This window comes from Trachemys scripta, chromosome 10 (assembly GCF_013100865.1).
Source record: "Trachemys scripta elegans isolate TJP31775 chromosome 10, CAS_Tse_1.0, whole genome shotgun sequence".
In the NCBI taxonomy this organism is placed as follows: Eukaryota; Metazoa; Chordata; order Testudines; family Emydidae; genus Trachemys; species Trachemys scripta.
Window position 1 is genome coordinate 43969421 of NC_048307.1, and position 17202 is coordinate 43986622.

The following is a 17202-nucleotide window of genomic DNA, read 5'->3' on the forward strand; positions in this document are numbered from 1 at the left end:
GTTGCAGCATATGTGTGGGGCCCACGTCTTGTCCTGATCTCCCATTTTGCAGCCAAAATAAAGGTGATAGGCTTTCTTAACCATAATGGTTATACTGCACTTTTGTTATGCAAAAGTCACTTCACCACAAACATAGCAGAAGTTATCTGCACTGTTCACACAAGTACAAGGCATCTCTGCTCACTTTGGCTAAACAGAAATGTGTCCTTCTGCAAAATCAAACACTGACAAATAAGAGAGCACGACGCTGTATGATTTCTAGAGCTGATATAGGGCAATTTGTTCAGCAGAGTGATGTAAGCTTCGTTATGATTGCATCATCCATGACTTCTAGGAATAACATGATACAGTTCATATCATGTATGATGCAATACCAGCTTCATATTGCATCATTCATTGTTTTGCCTAAAAAGCAAGTACTGTCCAAACCCAGTCATAGATTTATTCATAGATCCAGTCAAAGATGTATTTTAGTCATTTCTGGTTTAAATTGAGATCCCTTCCCTTTATAACTCACTTATCCTCCGCCATTCCCAAGTCAAGGGTCGTATATACTGACCCAATAGCATATCTTGAAAACTAGAGCCAATCAACAATTTTAAGCATCATTTTCGTTTTCAGTGACCCAGAATTAGTAAAGGTTGCCTACATTTATTTCAGAAGCATTTTGGCTGTAGAGCAGTGTAATGTGAGCTGGTTACTACAGTACCATCTGTAGTACCTGTGTTGCAATTTTAGCTAAACAAGAACTTTTCTACATGGCCTTTCAGTGTGGTTCTACTCTGAAAAGAGACTGTAAAAATGACATTGTGAGATTCCATGTTTGTCTGCTCAGTTTACAAGTAGCAGTATGATTTTTTTTTTTTTTTTTTTTTTTTAATTTCCTGTTAATGTTTCATTGCCAGTCAAAAAGATTCTGCAAGCCAGATTCTGTCCTCAGGTAGTACAACTATAAAATAGTCTGGAATTTGACTTTCAAGTGGAATTTAGTTAACTATTTAATTTATGTGTAGGGAGGAGATTAGAATCCAGATTGCTTTGTTGGCTGTCTAGTCCATTCAGGGAAAACTTATTTTTGTCTTTAAAGTTAGCATATATGACTGAATATAAGCAGGGATCAGAACTAATTGACTAAGAAATTGCTATTTCTACATAGTTACTTTCCAGAATAGAAATACACTTTAAATTTGTATTAATTTCCAAGGTTTGATGGTTTTTGTAACCTTTTGTTTTGGAGGAAAAGGTTGGAAGGTAGAACCTGCCTCTGTTTCTCAATGCATTTCATGTTGTCCCTCTATGTAGATTATAATCTCCTTGGTGAAGTCCCAGATTGTCTTGTACAGCACTAAACTCAATGACTTTCGGTAAATAACCTTTTTCAAGTGCATTTTTTAAAGTTACATTTGGTTTGTAAAAAATGAAAACAACTGTTGGGCTCTTAACCAGGCAGATGTTGATTTTTGGTTTGAATTCACATCTGAAAAATTTTGGGGGATAAACGCTCTAAAATGTAAATAAGTGGTGCTATGCCTTAACCTGTAGGTTAACTGATCATATGATATATGTTTAATCCATTCCAGAATTAACTAGTTGTGAAAGCTATCATGAAGTAAACTACATTTTAAAGCATTTTGAAAGCCCCTCTCAAAAAGGAGGTGGATTCTGTTGGACGGCTTGCTGAAACAGATAATCTATTCTAAGAGGATGAGTAACCGTGCGATTTGTTTGCATTTGATTACTAATTGTAACAAATGTTTGTTCGCTTGATATGAAGGGAGCTGTGAAAAGCATGCAACCATGTTTATCATACTCCACTTAATAGCCTTGCGTGGTGTTATGCAAAGGGTGAGGCTTTGGGGAATAAAAGAGAATTACCAGTTTAAAAGTTTCCAAGAAAGCTTGGTTCATGATGGTGAGTGAACCTCTAGAATCTTTTTTTATAAGCTCCCTCCTTACCCCCCCATGTAACAAACTGTTTTGGGATTGTTATTCTTTAGGGTTTTGAAGTTGCTCAATAAGTATTTAAAAGTGGTTAAATTAAGGCTTGTAGGTTGGGACATATTGAGCACATGTAGTTTTGCAGATACTTCTTAGGTATATGTTTAATATTAAGAAAATTGTTCAAATTCACTTAATACACTAAAATTTAGAGCATCACCCAGGTGTTTTCTTGCAAAGCAATTTTCTATAATTTTTTTCTTATTTTATTGTACACTGTCAACGGTGTAGAAATACACTATGCGATTTATAGTACTGAGCTCGGGTGAAGTGGGTGGATCTTGCTAGGAAGAAAGGATAGTGTATGATGTCATCTCCTCCTTCCTTTCAGTATAAGATTTTACTCCAGCCTTGAGCAGCTGACAAGACTGCAGCTATTTAATGGACTACGCTGCTGAGGGCTGGCTTGCCTTTCAGTTTTTTTCTGGTGGTTCTGTTTCATGAAATAATTTGCCTTCCTATTTCAATCTACAGTGCAAACTGGAGAGAGCAGAAAGTGATAGTGAGGCTGAGACAAAAACGCATGTTTATTTCACAGTTAATTGAGAGCTGCCTTCAATGGTAATGTGCAGATGTTTAATTCTTTATGAACAGCTGAAGGATTTAATAAAAAGCTGTATTGTGCTGGAGCCAAGTTGTTGCATATTGTGGAAGTAAGAAGTGTCATGAGAGAGAGACAGAGCTTGGAACTGGTATTTGCAAAGAAGTTGAAAAGAAGGAAAGCTTTATACATAAAATTGGTGCTGGGGTTGCTGATTTTTTTTTTTTTTTTTTTGGTGAAAGTTATCAGTATCAGAGAGTCCACAAGGAAAATATATCAGCAACTTCATTGATGGGAGTGCAGCTAATTTCACTGCATGGTGAAGACTGGGAAATGATCAGAACAGAGACAGAAGAGTTGGAGGGTACCGTAAGAGTATAAATTTGTTTAACTGATGATTTTGATTACTATACATATGTTAAAGAAATAAGAAAGTAGCACTCAGAGAATCTGATACAAGAAAAGTGTTTTGGAGAGCCAGCTATTTTGTAAGCTAGATGTGTTAATGTCAGTATTGCCAGCCCCAAATGTTCAAAAAACCTGAGTCAGGCTCCAAAAAATTACAATTGACTTTAAAATAATTTTTTTTTTAAATTACATTTTGGATTGTTTTTATTTGCCTTGTGGTTTTCTAGCCTTTAGGGGTACACATTTTCATGCTTTTCTCTACATCCATGAGGGCTAGAAACATACTTTAAAAATGAAAGCTGAGATTTTCATGTATTCACACAACTCCAGGAAGCTGGGGGTTTAAGAATAGCACCAATTATTACAAGACAAAATAAAATCATGAGTTGGGAGCACTGAAATATTTTGTTTAATTCTAATAATGATTGTAACAAAGATACAGTTTAGAGAACTTTATCATTAGAGAGGTTTGAAAATGTACCCTTTTCACTATGGATTATAAATGAGAAAGATCTGTAATATCAGGGTAAATGAGAGAGCATCTATTTTACGGTAAAATTGTTTGATCTTATCCAAGCAGTGCCGAATTCCACTGGTTAATTTGTTGGTTATATCAAAGATCATAGTTAAAGGATTTGAAATTAACAAGAGATCACTTGACCTGATTTCTTAAATCTCAGTAACCTTTTGTGGAGTAAATTTTGTGTAGCCATTTTGTATGTATTGTTTCACCATTTGTAGCGTTGTTTATTTGTGTTAATAATTATTGCTGTAGTCTTTTGCGGACAATACAAGAAATCCAATAGTTTGTTCATTTGTTTATATAAAATAGATTGAATTATCCTAAGAAGGTGGCCTGCATACTGAGAATCAGGCTAATGAAATGTAAATAGTAGAAATTTTGGAACTCTTTAATAAAATTGTAGAAAAGACTACCTCTGTCTGATAGAGAAGTTAAAAGAAAAATCTATATCCAGCCAATAGTGTGTGAAAATAGAAATCTAGAAAGCAATTCTTACCCATTTTAGCTGCCTTCTTTGATCGTGTTTGCCTCCAAATGGCTAGGTAGCAGTTCTGCAGAAAACGACCTAGGGGTCACAGTGGACGAGAAGCTGGATATGAGTCAACAGTGTGCTCTTGTTGCCAAGAAGGCTAACGGCATTTTGGGTTGTATAAGTAGGGGCATTGCCAGCAGGTCGAGGAATGTGATCGTTCCCCTTTATTCGACATTGGTGAGGCCTCATCTGGAATACTGTGTCCAGTTTTGGGCCCCGCAGTACAAGAAGGATGTGGAAAAATTGGAAAGAGTCCAATGGAGGGCAACAAAAATGATTAGGGGTCTGGAGCACATGACTTATGAGGAGAGGCTGAGGGGACTGGGATTGTTTAATCTGCAGAAGAGAAGAATGAGGGGGGATTTGATAGCAGCCTTCAACTACCTGAAGAGGGGTTCCAAAGAGGATGGAGCTCGGCTGTTCTCAGTGGTGGCAGATGACAGAACAAGGAGCAGTGGTCTCAAGTTGCAGTGGGGGAGGTCCAGGTTGGATATTAAGAAAAACTATTTCACTAAGAGGGTGGTGAAACACTGGAATGTGTTACCTAAGGAGGTGGTGGAGTCTCCTTCCTTGGAGGTTTTTAAGGCCTGGCTTGACAAAGCCCTAGCTGGGATGATTTAGTTGGGAATTGGTCCTGCTTTGAGCAGGGGATTGGACTAGATGACCTCTTGAGGTCCCTTCCAACCCTGATATTCTATGATTCTTTGATAGTGTTTTCATATGTATCAATATAATGCATTTTTATGAAGAAATCATAAAATATTGTCCCCATAAAAACTATAATTTTCATTTTACTATCATTTATTTTAGATGACACTTAAAAATTAGAGATTCACTGTGTTCAGACTAATACAGTACCAGAGTACTCTACTGTATCCTTCCACATGCCACTCAATACATGACTAGCCAGATTTGTCTGACTTGACATGAATGCTTTCGGGGCTGAATTAGAGTGCGTAGCATGTGTGGTTGTGGCTTCATTCCCTTTCTCTTTGTTCCTTGAAGTTCTTGAGCTCTGCAGGGTTAGAGGTACCTTGTCCCTAAAGTCCTGTAAAGCTCCTGAGCTCTAAACATAAGAGGTTCCCTTTCCCTATCTGTTGTAGAGCTCCTGAGATGCTCCCTTCCCTCCTGAGTCTGAGCACTATTAGTGTTCATAGGCAGTGCTCTGCCACAGTATTTACCTAGTATGTTAATTCTTAACATACACATTAGGGGCTTGTCTTCACTTAAAATACTGCAGTGGCTCCACTGTAGCACTTCAGTTGAAAACATTACCTACAGGGACGCGCGGGATTTTCCTGTAGACATAGGTATTCCACCGCCCCAAGAGGGGGTAGGTAGGTTGATGGGAGAAGTCTCCTTTTGACCTAGTACTCTCTACGCCTAGCGGTTATTTTAAACACGTGCTTTGAATAGGAATGGACTGTGGAATCAGGCCTAAATAGATTTGTCAAGGGTTGTTGTACTGCCAAGAGGATCAGCTGAAGATCCTTTAAAAAGATTCTTAAAAACACAATAGAGAACATTCATTTTTATAAAGATCCTTTACTCTGACTATAGTTGAGGGGTACTGTTATCAAAAAGCAGATTCTACTTTAGTTACCAGCAGCTGTTCAATTAGTCAGAAAGGATTGAAATTCACATTGCAGAAATAAACAAAATTAAAATCCCATTAAGTCATTACTTCATTGAAAAATTACATGTGGGCACCAACTGTGTAGTACAAAAGTATAATGTTGAATGTGTAAGATTTATTTTAAACCCTTTACTTTTTCAGGCAATAAGTAGTATGGATTTGTGTGCAGTCCATGATTCTGAAGTAAAATGACAGTAGACATTTATTTGATAAGATAATAGGAAAATATCCTTTAGACTACTAATTTTACCACTGAGTCAGAAATATTTCTGAAGTGTGATTACGGAAACCATTAAATGGGAGATATTTTCTGGAACTCCTGTAGCTTCCTTCACAATGCATTCTTCCTTTCAGTCTGTGTGCGTGCTTTCAGACTTGCTTTGTCCTGCCCTGAAGGTGGAGATAAAGGAAAGGTGTATATATTGTTGTCTTTAACTTTAAAATAAGTATCTTCACTCTCCATCCATGGCTGGGATCTCTCTTCCTACTTTTGAAGTCATCTGCAGGAGAGGTTCATACAGAGGACACTGTCTTATTTCATTCTTTGAGGTTCACAGGTCTCAATTCCTAAATGTTTATGCAAGGAGTTTTTCCTCCATAATTTTTTTTATCCTCTGTGGAACTGAACATCTGTATCAGACATTGGGATAAACCTTCTTCATTACAATTATATATCGCCTAAACTACATTAAAAGAACATTAAGCTGGTAAAGTCAAGCACTCAAAAGTTAGAAAACATCAAAATTAAGGTGGCCCCTTGTGCGTATATATTATAAGTCTTGAATGACGTGATCATATACAATTTTTTCCACAGGACCTCTGCCTCATTCAGCATACGGGACACTGATCACTGAATGAGCAGCTATTCAATATTTTGTGATCCTCATCATTCAGTGTTTGTGGTTCCATGCAGTATTCACTGCACACCATCCAGATCCTGCCTGCCCTGAATACAGAATTATTAATTTTCTTTGGCTTTTTTATGAAGTTCTCATTGTAGCATCTTAGTTCATTACAAACATTAATGATTTCATCATCTCTACACCCCGGTAGGGCAAGCTGATAGGGTTAGCCTCATTTTACCAAAGGGAATGAAGGCACAGAGAATAAAACCGACATTGTTTCAAATTGGGCACCCAAAATTAGTTAACACTTTTGATATCTTGGGCCTGATTTTTCAGAGTACTTGGGATTTTACAGCACTTACATGTTTTGGAGCAGAGCTCCCATTGATCTCTGTTGCATTTGTGAGTTCTCAGAATTCTGAGGTCTGATTTGCATGTGTGTCTCAAGCTGATACCTAGAAAATGAGGAACACACAGTGGCCGCCTGTGCACATTTTGGTTTGTGACTTGCCCAGCAGCACACAGGAACTCTGGCAGAGGCAAGGATAGAAACCAGTAATCTGGGATGGCATTCAAACTGCCCTGATCACAAAACCAGCCTTTCTCTTCCTGCAATCCCCTGCCTCATTCATCACACACCTTCCAACTTTGAGTTTGAGTCAGGGTCCTACAGATAACATCATTCACTACACAATCCTGTTTCGTTCCCAGAGCACCATCCATCCTGTGCACTTTTTGAAGCGGAGAAAAAAAGTTTGTGATCATCTGATTAAAGATTGTACCGCAGTGCTCAAGGAGGCTGAATTGAGATTGCACAGCCAATCCAAAAAGCCTCCAACGTTTTTTTTTTTTAAAGTGAGAGAGTGTAATACTTTGACTTCCCCTCAGTGGGGGAAAAATAGTGAGAGTTGACTTTTTTTCTTCCACTTCCTCTTACACTTTTTCCAATGGACAAAAGTATGAGAGGAAGTGAAACAGTAGGGCTTTTTCCAGTTTGCTTTTTTTTTTAAAACATACATGCATCCTCTCTACCACCCTGACCCCCCCCAACCCCCGCTCCATGGAAATTTTTATCAAAATACAAATATGGTTAAAAAACTGAACAAAATCAAAATATTTGCGCAAACATTTTCACATATTAAAAAGACCGGTTTTGTACATCTCTATTTGAGACCAGTTGGAACAGGCCAAGACAGAGAGTGGTCCGCCTCTCTTGGGGCAGGAAAAAGGGCTTCTTACAGTAAAGCCCATGGCTGCTCACTGGGAGGCTATAGAAACTTTTAATTACAGTTTTCAGGGGGTGATTCCATCATGCTTTGCTACCTAGTTCCTTGCTGATTAGCCAGTGTTAGGAACTCAGGATTTTTTTGAGCTCCCTTCATGTTCAGGGCAGACAGTATGTTCTTTAGATCTTTTGATCTACTACTTCTGTGACCCATCTCTCATCAGTGCTCCCTCTCCAGATTGGGTGGGCTTCGGGATGGGAAAGGGTGAGGGGGCTGTGCTTCTGGGCAGCTTTATAGACTTCAGCACTCTGCCTGCTCAGGGTGAGGGGTGCTAAAGAAGTGGTCAGAAAATCTATGCTGGAACACCACAGCACTCAGCCGTGGGAAACTCATTGGTCCAGATGAATGCTCTGTTGAGGAAACCTGATTGATTTACATGTAGGGAAAATCTCTTCTCTCCTCTGTCCCTTACTATAGGCAAAGTTGGTGTAGATGCTACTGCTGTTATCAGTGATGTTGCTAGCTGTGCCATGAAACAGTCTAAAAATGTCAACTCTTTTGGGGGATGATATTATGACCTTTAAATTATGCTCACAAGTTTTTATATATTTCTGCACTATTTGCAGGGTTTTGGATTCTGTGTGATATCTCAGTGGTCAGAATCAATACCATCTCTCATTTATGCCAACCCACATTTCACTCCCAAAGCTGTGTTTTAAAGCAGTGAAATAGGTGTTTTTAAATAAAACCAAATACAAGTCAGTCTCTCTCTCTATTTTTTTTTTTAAAAGTTAAGCAAGTAATGTGTATACTAGACTGAAATCCCACAAAGGGGGGAGGGATAGCTCAGTGGTTTGAGCATTGGCCTCCTAAACCCAGGGTTGTGAGTTCAATCCTTGAGAGGGGCCATTTAGGGAACTGGGGTAAAAATCTGTCTGGGGATTGGTCCTGCTTTGAGGGTTGGACTAGATGACCTCCTGAGGTCCCCTCCAAACCTAATATTCTATGATTCCAAACAAAAATTTCACTGAAAGTAAGCATAAACAGACCCATTGGGGTTCTGCTGTCACAAATTGAGTGACACACACATTTTAAACACTTTTCTATGGTTTGAGCCCTGCAATGGAATTTCAGCCTTAGTACATACTGTTGAGGTTGCATAATTCTATGTTCTTAGGGTCCCAAAGTGAGTGATGTGTTACTCTTGCTGTTATATTCTTAAAGGTCAAATATTTTAGTCATTTGTTTGCATCATCAATGAGACTATTGTGTTCACATGGAGCATTTTATTAAGAGACAATGCGGAAGTCTTCAAGAGGAATTAATATGGCAAAAATGTGTTTGATGCTTATATTAGCATACAGTGTGTTAGATTTGGAATACAGAAAATACCATACTGTTGTCCTTCCATATACCCCCAATAATTAATTATTTTTAAAAGGACTAATCCTGACTCTATGCGAGGAGATGGACTAGATGAACTCTTGAGATTCCTTTGTTTCTGTGATTTTTACATAGGCAGTTTTTCTGGTTAAATTTTCACAGCAGGACATTGGATTTTATGTGCATTGCTTTAATTGATGTTAATAATAGTAATTCTTCTTCGAGTGCTGGTCCCTATGTGTATTCCATTGTGTATGCATGTGCCCAGAACTGGAGAATTTCGAAAGCAGTGTCCTTTGGTCCACACATGTGTGCTGGTTCACCTTGTGCCTCCGACTGAGGAGATAAAAGGTGAGGTAGACTGACCACATTTCTAGTTCCTTCTCACTGCCAGATAGTCCAGGTAGGAACCTTCAGTGTCCAAAGTGCTGGCTTTATTTCTTTATCTGTGAACATATATTTAGGTCTTTGTAAATAGTTTGTAAGAGTTTTTGAGTTTAAAAGTTTTATCTGAGAGTTTTTTAGTGTTTTATAGCCTCCCTGGCATGCGGAGCCCTCCCTCATTCCCCCCACATGTCCCGTTTTGGGGACTCTGTTCAGGACTTTGGGCTTCAAGTTTGTGCTTACTACTTGTGATCCTTCTTGTTCAGCGACTACCACTGCTGCTGCCTGTACTGCCTCAGGGGTTCCCACATGTGGCAAGGAGCAATATCTGCTATTTGTTCCCTAGTAGTACCCAGGAAGGGGTGGGAATTTCACTGTAGGAAGCACCTAATGGAATAGGCCTTGAGGCCGCAATCAGACCTGGGCTGGGAGACTCCCATGACTCAGCAAGGATTGCGCTTCCTGCTATGAGGTCCAACTCAGGACCAAGAGAACGTATCCCCACAGATCCCTTGGCAGGGTCTTGTCTGGAGAGCAAGGAACATGCTTATAAACATGAGACTAAATCTTCCTCCAAATCCACTTTGTAGAATATGGATTCAAGTCCTGTCTAAACTGAACAAGTCTCTGAGCTCAGACTTGGAATGTTCTAAGTCTCAGCGGCATGATAAAAAAGCTCACAAGTCTAGGGCTCCACCAGCACCAGATATCAGTTTGCCAGCTTCTAGTGCTTCTAGTTCATCCCAAACACAAACCCTGGGATCTGCCACCACCAACGAAGACTGATCACTGAGAGCATCTGTTATCTCTAGTACTGTCTTTGTCTTCAGTGGCTGTGGCACAGACTGTCTCTATTGAGGGTTGGGTGGACAGAATCCCTCTCACTTCAGGAAGAGCCAAGACACATGCTCTACCTGAGGACATCTTCGCTGTCCCAGATCTGGAGTTCTTACTCCTTTGGGTCCCTCCCTCCACCAGGAGAGCCAACCTTTGGGAGGAGTTGGTCTCCCATTCTATCTTCGGGCTATTACTTCCCTCTAGTGGCATCGTTGATGTTACTGATGGATCCAGAATCAGTTTTCTCCTTATTGGGAGATTCTGAACTGTCCAATGAACCATTACTCCCTCCTCCAAAATACACTTTCCTGGTCAGAATAATAGATTATCAGGGTTGGAAGGGACCTCAGGAGGTCATCAGTCCAACCCCCTTCTCAAAGTAGGACCAATCCCCAGACAGATTTTTGCCCCAGATCCCTAAATGGCCCTCTCAAGGATTGAACTCACAACCCTGGGTTTAATAGGCCAATGCTCAAACCACTGAGCTATCCCTCCCCCCTGGCCTGGGCCAGCTTGGCACCAACCTACATCTTAGTACCTCGGAACTCTTGGTACCCCATGCCATGGGGACCTCCACGACCACCATTCAATCTATTCTGTTGGCCATATTGGTGGCCATGGGACTAGTTCCATCCTCAAAGTTGGTCCAGTCTGCTAGGGAGTTACCCATTCCCTTGCCTTTGAGAGAGTACCTGGAACTGCTCCTTGATCCAACTGAGGAGGAGGAGGAATACACGCTGGATCCAGTGGTTTCTTTAGAACTAATGAGACTGCCATCTTTGTCTCCAGATAAGGCAGTAACTCCAATATGTCCACCCATGCCCCTCCGCCATGACAAAAGCAATTCTAAGAATGTCTTTGCAGAATTGCAGGGGAACTGCAGATTCCTCTTGAAGAGATTCAGGAGCCTCATCACAAGCTCCTGGACTTGCTTCAGTCAAATGGCGCTCCCTGTTAACGAAGCCATTCTGGAGCCAGCTAGAGCAGTCTGGCATACCCCAGCTTACCTGTGCCTCTACCCATAAGAGGGCAGAGAATTGGTACTATGTCCTAGCCAAAGGGGTGGGATTTCTGTTTTCTCACCCTGTCCCTAACTCTTTAGTGGTCCAGGCTGTCACGGAGAGATCTAGCCAACAATATTCCCTATCTACCCTGACTGATGAGGGCAAGTGTCTCGATTTATTAGGAAGAGAAAATCTTTTCTTCTTCTAGTTTCCAGTTCAGAATAGCCAACTATGTATGACTTCCTGAACTATTCAAAATTCAAGGTGGGTTCCAACCACTTTCAATATAGAGTATTCCCTTTTGGCACTGCTACCATGCCCCAAGTCTTTATCCAGGTGTTCTTTGTAGAAGCAGCCTATATCAGACACTATGGTTTCATCATTTTCCCCTACATTGATGATTGGCTCCTTGTCATCTGGTCATGCCAAGAGGCCTATGCATCGACTTTGACAACAGTGCAACTCCTCTCTTTTTTGGGGATCAGCATAAATGCTGAAAAATCCATCCTTACCCCAACACAGGCTTTAAACTTCATTGGGGAGTTCTTAAATTCAATCATGGCAAGGGCTTACCTACTGAGGGAAAGGTTTCAGAGTATGAACAATATCCGAGATCAGGTCATAAGCAGTCTCAGAGTACCTGTCAGCATTTGTCTCTCTCCTAGGTCATATGGCTTCATGCACTTCTGTCACAACATTTCCAAGTCTCCATCTTCATTGCCTACAAGCATGGCTTCAAACAGTGTACTCGCCAAACTGGCAGTCCATGAAAACACTAGTGCAGAGGTGGGCAAACTATGGTTCGTGGTCCACATCCGGCCCATGGGACTGTCCTGCCTGGCCCCCAAGCTCCTGGCCTGGGAGGCTAGCCTCTGGCCCCCTCCCCTGCTGTCCCCCCTTCCCCGCAGCCTCAGCTCGCTCGCTCTGCCACCGGCGCAATGCTCTGGGCAGCAGGGCTGTGAGCTCCTGGGGCAGCGCAGCTGCAGAGCCTGACCTGAACTGGTGCTCTGTGCTGCGTGGTGGCGGCGGTGTGGCCTGGCACCAGCCGGGTGGCCCGGCTGTAGCGCCGCCAGCCACCAGTGCTCCAGGCAGCGTGGTAAGGGGCCAGAGAGTAGAGGGGGGGTTGGATAGAGGGCAGGGGAGTTCAGGGTGGTGGTCAGGGGGCGGGGGTGTGGATAGGGGTTGGGGTGGTCGGGGAGGGGGGCAGGGGTCCTGGGAGGGGCAGTCAGGAAGGAGGGGGGGGGGTGGATGGGGGGGCAGTCAGGGGCAGGAGTTCCGGGGGCAGTCAGGGGACAGGGAGAAGGGGTGGTTGCATGGGGCAGGGGTCCCGGGGAGGGGAGGCTGTCAAGAATGAGAGGAGGAGTTGGATGGGGGGGGCGGGGTCGGTCAGGGGACAGGGAGTGGGGGTGTGTGAATGGGGCAGAGGTCCCAGAGGGGCTGTCAGGGAATGGGTGGGGGGGTTGGATGGGGCAGGGGTCCCAGAGGGGCTGTCAGGGAATGGGTGGGGGGGTTGGATGGGGCAGGGGTCCCAGAGGGGCTGTCAGGGAATGGGTGGGCGGGTTGGATGGGGCAGGAGTCCTGGGGGGTGGGTAGATAGGAGGTGGGGGCCGGCCCACGACCCCCTCCCCTAACCGGCCCTCCATACAATTTACGAAACCTGATGTGGCCCTCAGGCCAAAAAAGTTTGCCTGCTCCTGCACTAGTGACTGTTCCTGCCAAAGAGATATCATCCCTGTTATGGTGGAAGAATCTCCATGTGTCGACATTCCCTTTCTCATCTCTGCTTCAGATAGTGTTGGGTTGGGGAGCTCACAAGGACAACCATATAGCACAGGGCATCTGGTCATCTTGAGAGGAGTCGAGGATGCATATCAATGTACTGGAGTTGGGAGCAATTTGAAGGGCTTGCAAAACCTTTTCTCCCATTCATTCAAGGTCATGACTATCTCTTACATCAACAAACAGGGAGGAGTGAGATCCGTCTCCCTGTGCGCAGAAGTGGTCAGTCAGTAGAACTGGTGCATCGGCAATCAGATTACCCTGTCAGCAGACTATCTACTGGGAAACCAGAATGTGCTAGTGGACTCTCTCAGCAGACACTTCTCTGTCTATTAAAAGTGGGAACTACACAACTCCATGGTGAACTGTTTTTTTGCTCTCTGAGGGACCCCCACTAGGAACCTGTTTGCCTCCCAAACAAGCAGGAAATGCAACATATACTGTTCCAGAGGAACGCTAGGTTGCCATGCACAGGGCGACACTCTACTTCTTACGTAGTCAACCCACCTGAACTGAGCCTTCCCTCCACTCCCACTCCTGCCTCAAGTTTTACCCAAGATTTTGCAGGACAGAACACTAATCATTCTCATTGGTCCCCTACAGTTTTGGTTCGTGAACCTCCTATGCATGTCATCTTGAGCATCAATTGTTATTCAATGTTTCCCAATCTCCTGACCCAGGAAAATGGCAAGATTAAGCATCCCAACCCACAGTTGCTTCATCTCAGAGCTTGGTTTTTGGATGGGCATTGTACTTTGACTGATCATGTTGTGAAGCTGTACAGAACCTCCTTTCTAATAGTATGATGGATTCCACTAGAAAATGTTACCTAGCGAAGTGATTCGTTTTTCTGTATTGGCTCATCAAAGACGTATACCCACAGAAGCTGCTGATATTCCTCTCACTGTGGACTATATTCTTTCCTTAAAGACAGCAGATTTGTCTGTCAGTCTTATAGGTCCACTTGGCAGCAGTCAGTGCATACCATCCACCTTCACAGGGCTACTCAGTCTTCACACACCCACTGATTGACAGGTTCTGATTAGGCCTTTCCAGAATCTTTCCACCTCTGAAAAAGCTTGCTCCTCAATGGGACTTGAGTCTTGTTATCTCTGTACTCACTGAGCCTCCTTTTGAATCCTTAGCTTCTTATTCCATATCTCTCCTATCCACGTTCCTTGTAGCCATTGCCTCAGAAAGGTTGTTGAGCTTGGAGTGCTGATGGCAGATCCTCCTTACGCTATATTCCATAAGGACAAAGTTTCATTATGTTAATGCCCTAAATTCACCCCCAAAATAGTCTGGTTCACCTGAACCAGTCAATTTACTTATCTGTGTTCTTCATCAAACCACACGCATCCTCAGAAGAAAGGAGGTTCCATTCCCTCAGTGTTTGGTTAGCCTTGACCTTTTACCTGCGGAGAACAGAACCAATCAGAAAATCTCCATAGTGGAAAGAATCAGAGGTCAGGCTCTATCCTCTCAAAGAATTTCAAAATGGATCTCTGGCTGTATTTTGCTCTCGGCTGTCTAATTTCCCCTCTTCTGATGGATAAGAGCTCATTCCACAAGAGCTCAAGCAATGTATATGGCATTAAGATACTGCAATCCTTATGTGCAGAAAGCTCCAATTGATATTGCTGTGTCCTGATATTTCAATGCAGGGTGGAGGTGGGCAATTTTCGACCAATAACCCTGCAGTGGTAGACAACCTTACTCTAGAGTTGAGCAGTCTTGGTCTCTTTGTGGGGCACAGATCACTTGTAGGTTGTTCCCTAACTCAGCCAAATATGGGTCTATTACAGGAGTGGGGTTCTGTGGCCTGCAATGTGCAGGAGGCCAGACTAGATGATCGTGATCGTCCATTCTGGCCTTACAGTTTGAGGCATAGTTGTCAACCATGGTCTTAATCCTGGAGTTTTAGGCACCTTTTTTTTTTTTTTTTTTTTTTTTTTTTAAAAGAGTGGACAGTTAGCTTAGGGATGTTTTGGATTCATCATCCCTTGAAATCTTTAAATCAAGACTGAATGTCTTTCTAAAAAATATGCTGTAGTGCTAACAAAAGTTATGGGCTTGATATAGAAATTAGTGGGCGAGGTTCTGTGGCCTGTGTTATGCAGGAGGTCAGAATAGATTATAATAATTATCCTTTCTGATCTTAAAAATCTGTGGTTAAGATGTAATGTGTATTTATCTAACAGTTTTGTAACGAAGGAAAACAAATCTATGGTAAATTAATCGGTGGTAAATTTTTTCTTTAGCTATATGGCAGTCAATGTTGAATTAAATATTTTCTTTACCTTATGAGTAAGGCTATGTTTAAGTCACGGGTATTTTTAGTAAAAGTCATGGACAGGTATGGGCAATAAACTAAAAGTCATGGTCCCTGACCTGTCCATGACTTTTACTAAAAATACCTGTGACTAAATGTTACTTGCTGGGAGGGGGTGCTCCTGAAGACTTCTGCTGTGGGGGAAGCAGCCTGGAGTCCCGCTGCCGCTGGGTGGGGGAAGTGGCCTGGGGACCTGCTGCCGCTGGGGGCACGGGAGTGACTTCCGTGACCCCCGTGAATGATTCACAGCCTTACTTATGAGGTGCTCGAGTTTGAAACAGTAAGAGATGAAAATAATAAATACAAGTACATAAAAATATGTTGTGCAAATATAATTGATACTTGCTTGGCAGGGGGAGGGATAGCTTAGTGGTTTGAGCGTTGGCCTGCTAAACCCAGGGTTGAGAGTTCAATCCTTGAGGGGGGCCACTTGAGGCTCTGGGGCAAAATCAGTATTTGGTCCTGCTAGTGAAGGCAGGGGGCTGGACTCAATGACCTTTCAAGGTCCCTTCCAGTTCTAGGAGATGGGATATCTCCATTAATTATTATTATTGGCTCAATTGTAATAAGCAGAAGTTTGAAATCCAAATGTTGCCATCAGTCTTCTAGAAAATGTGGATACCAGTATAATTATTTTATTTTGAAGTTCCTTTTGTTAAATGCTTTTCATTTTTATTACATTAGTTATAATTGTGGGAATCCTGACCCCAAGCAGTTATACTGGATACTACCAGAATAGAAACTTTTCGTATTAAACTTGTTGCTTTCATGATGCCTGTTTTTTACACAATGAGAACAGTCATAATGACCCAAATGAAAGCTTTTGTGCATGTGAATGAATCATGTATAGACTAAAGATGATCAGCAGTGAGTTACAAGGAAACAATTCCTTCAAAGGAATGCTAGGTAACTTTATATATCACCAGAGTAAAATTTGGTTGTTCTGTCTCACCAGAACCTCGAGATGAAATTAATTCTGTGTAGCCCTCTGCAGATGCTTTGTAGCTTAGTGTCAAAGGCTGTTTTTAAAGTTTGTGAAGCCTTCTAAATAACCAAAACTTACATTAGTGCAACAACTGTTAGAAATCACTAGAACTACAATACAGTATGAATTGTATTAAAATTAATTCATTGCCTTGTGCTGGCAATATTAGCTGAGAATTAATGCAATACTTTTTCCTCTGTGGAGCCTTAATGGAATTATATAAAAGTTCTATTGTGGTTAGTTAGCATTTGGAGTTCACTGTTAAATTATGCAAATTCATATCTGCAGATGATGCAATAGTCATGGCTGAGATTTCTTTTCATCCTGGCTGATCATCTGACTTATGCTTTGTAATCAAATAGTTATTGGAAGAAGTAAAACAACTTTTGTCACTCACATCAGTTTTATTTTAAAAAAAAACAAAAAACAAAAAAAAAACACCTACCACTTGACCGTAATACTTGTACTTTACAATTTATATTAAGAAATCACTTTATCTTCCATTGGAAATGCAGCATTCTAGGATGAAACACAGCAGCTGCTTTAAAAGTGCTTTATGTAAATTGGAAAATCAAGTGATGACCTATTTGTGTCCATTTGAAACTGCAGTAGTTCATAGATTCCAAGGCCAGATTCCACTGTGATCTTCTTATCTGATCTTTTGTATAACACAGGCCATATAACTTCCCCAAAACATCCAATTTTGATTTAAAAATGGATAGTGAAGGAGAATCCATCACAAACTTTGGTAAATTGTTCCAATGGTTAATTATCCTCACTGTCAAAAAT

General features: G+C 41.8%; 1 protein-coding gene across 7 annotated transcripts in view; it reads left to right on the plus strand.

Annotated features, from left to right (window-relative positions):
* The window catches only part of MYO9A (myosin IXA), a 455456-nt gene that overhangs the window by 73723 nt on the left and 364531 nt on the right, over positions 1 to 17202 (plus strand). For 5 of the 7 annotated variants that reach the window (XM_034783134.1, XM_034783141.1, XM_034783140.1 and 2 more), the window contains exon 2: positions 2782 to 2903. The exons of 1 other annotated variant lie outside the window; for it this stretch is intronic. The gene's annotated coding sequence lies outside the window, so the exon portion shown is untranslated. Of the gene's footprint in view, positions 1 to 2781; positions 2909 to 17202 lie in introns of all 7 variants that reach the window. One more of the 7 variants, XM_034783136.1, reaches the window with a different exon arrangement.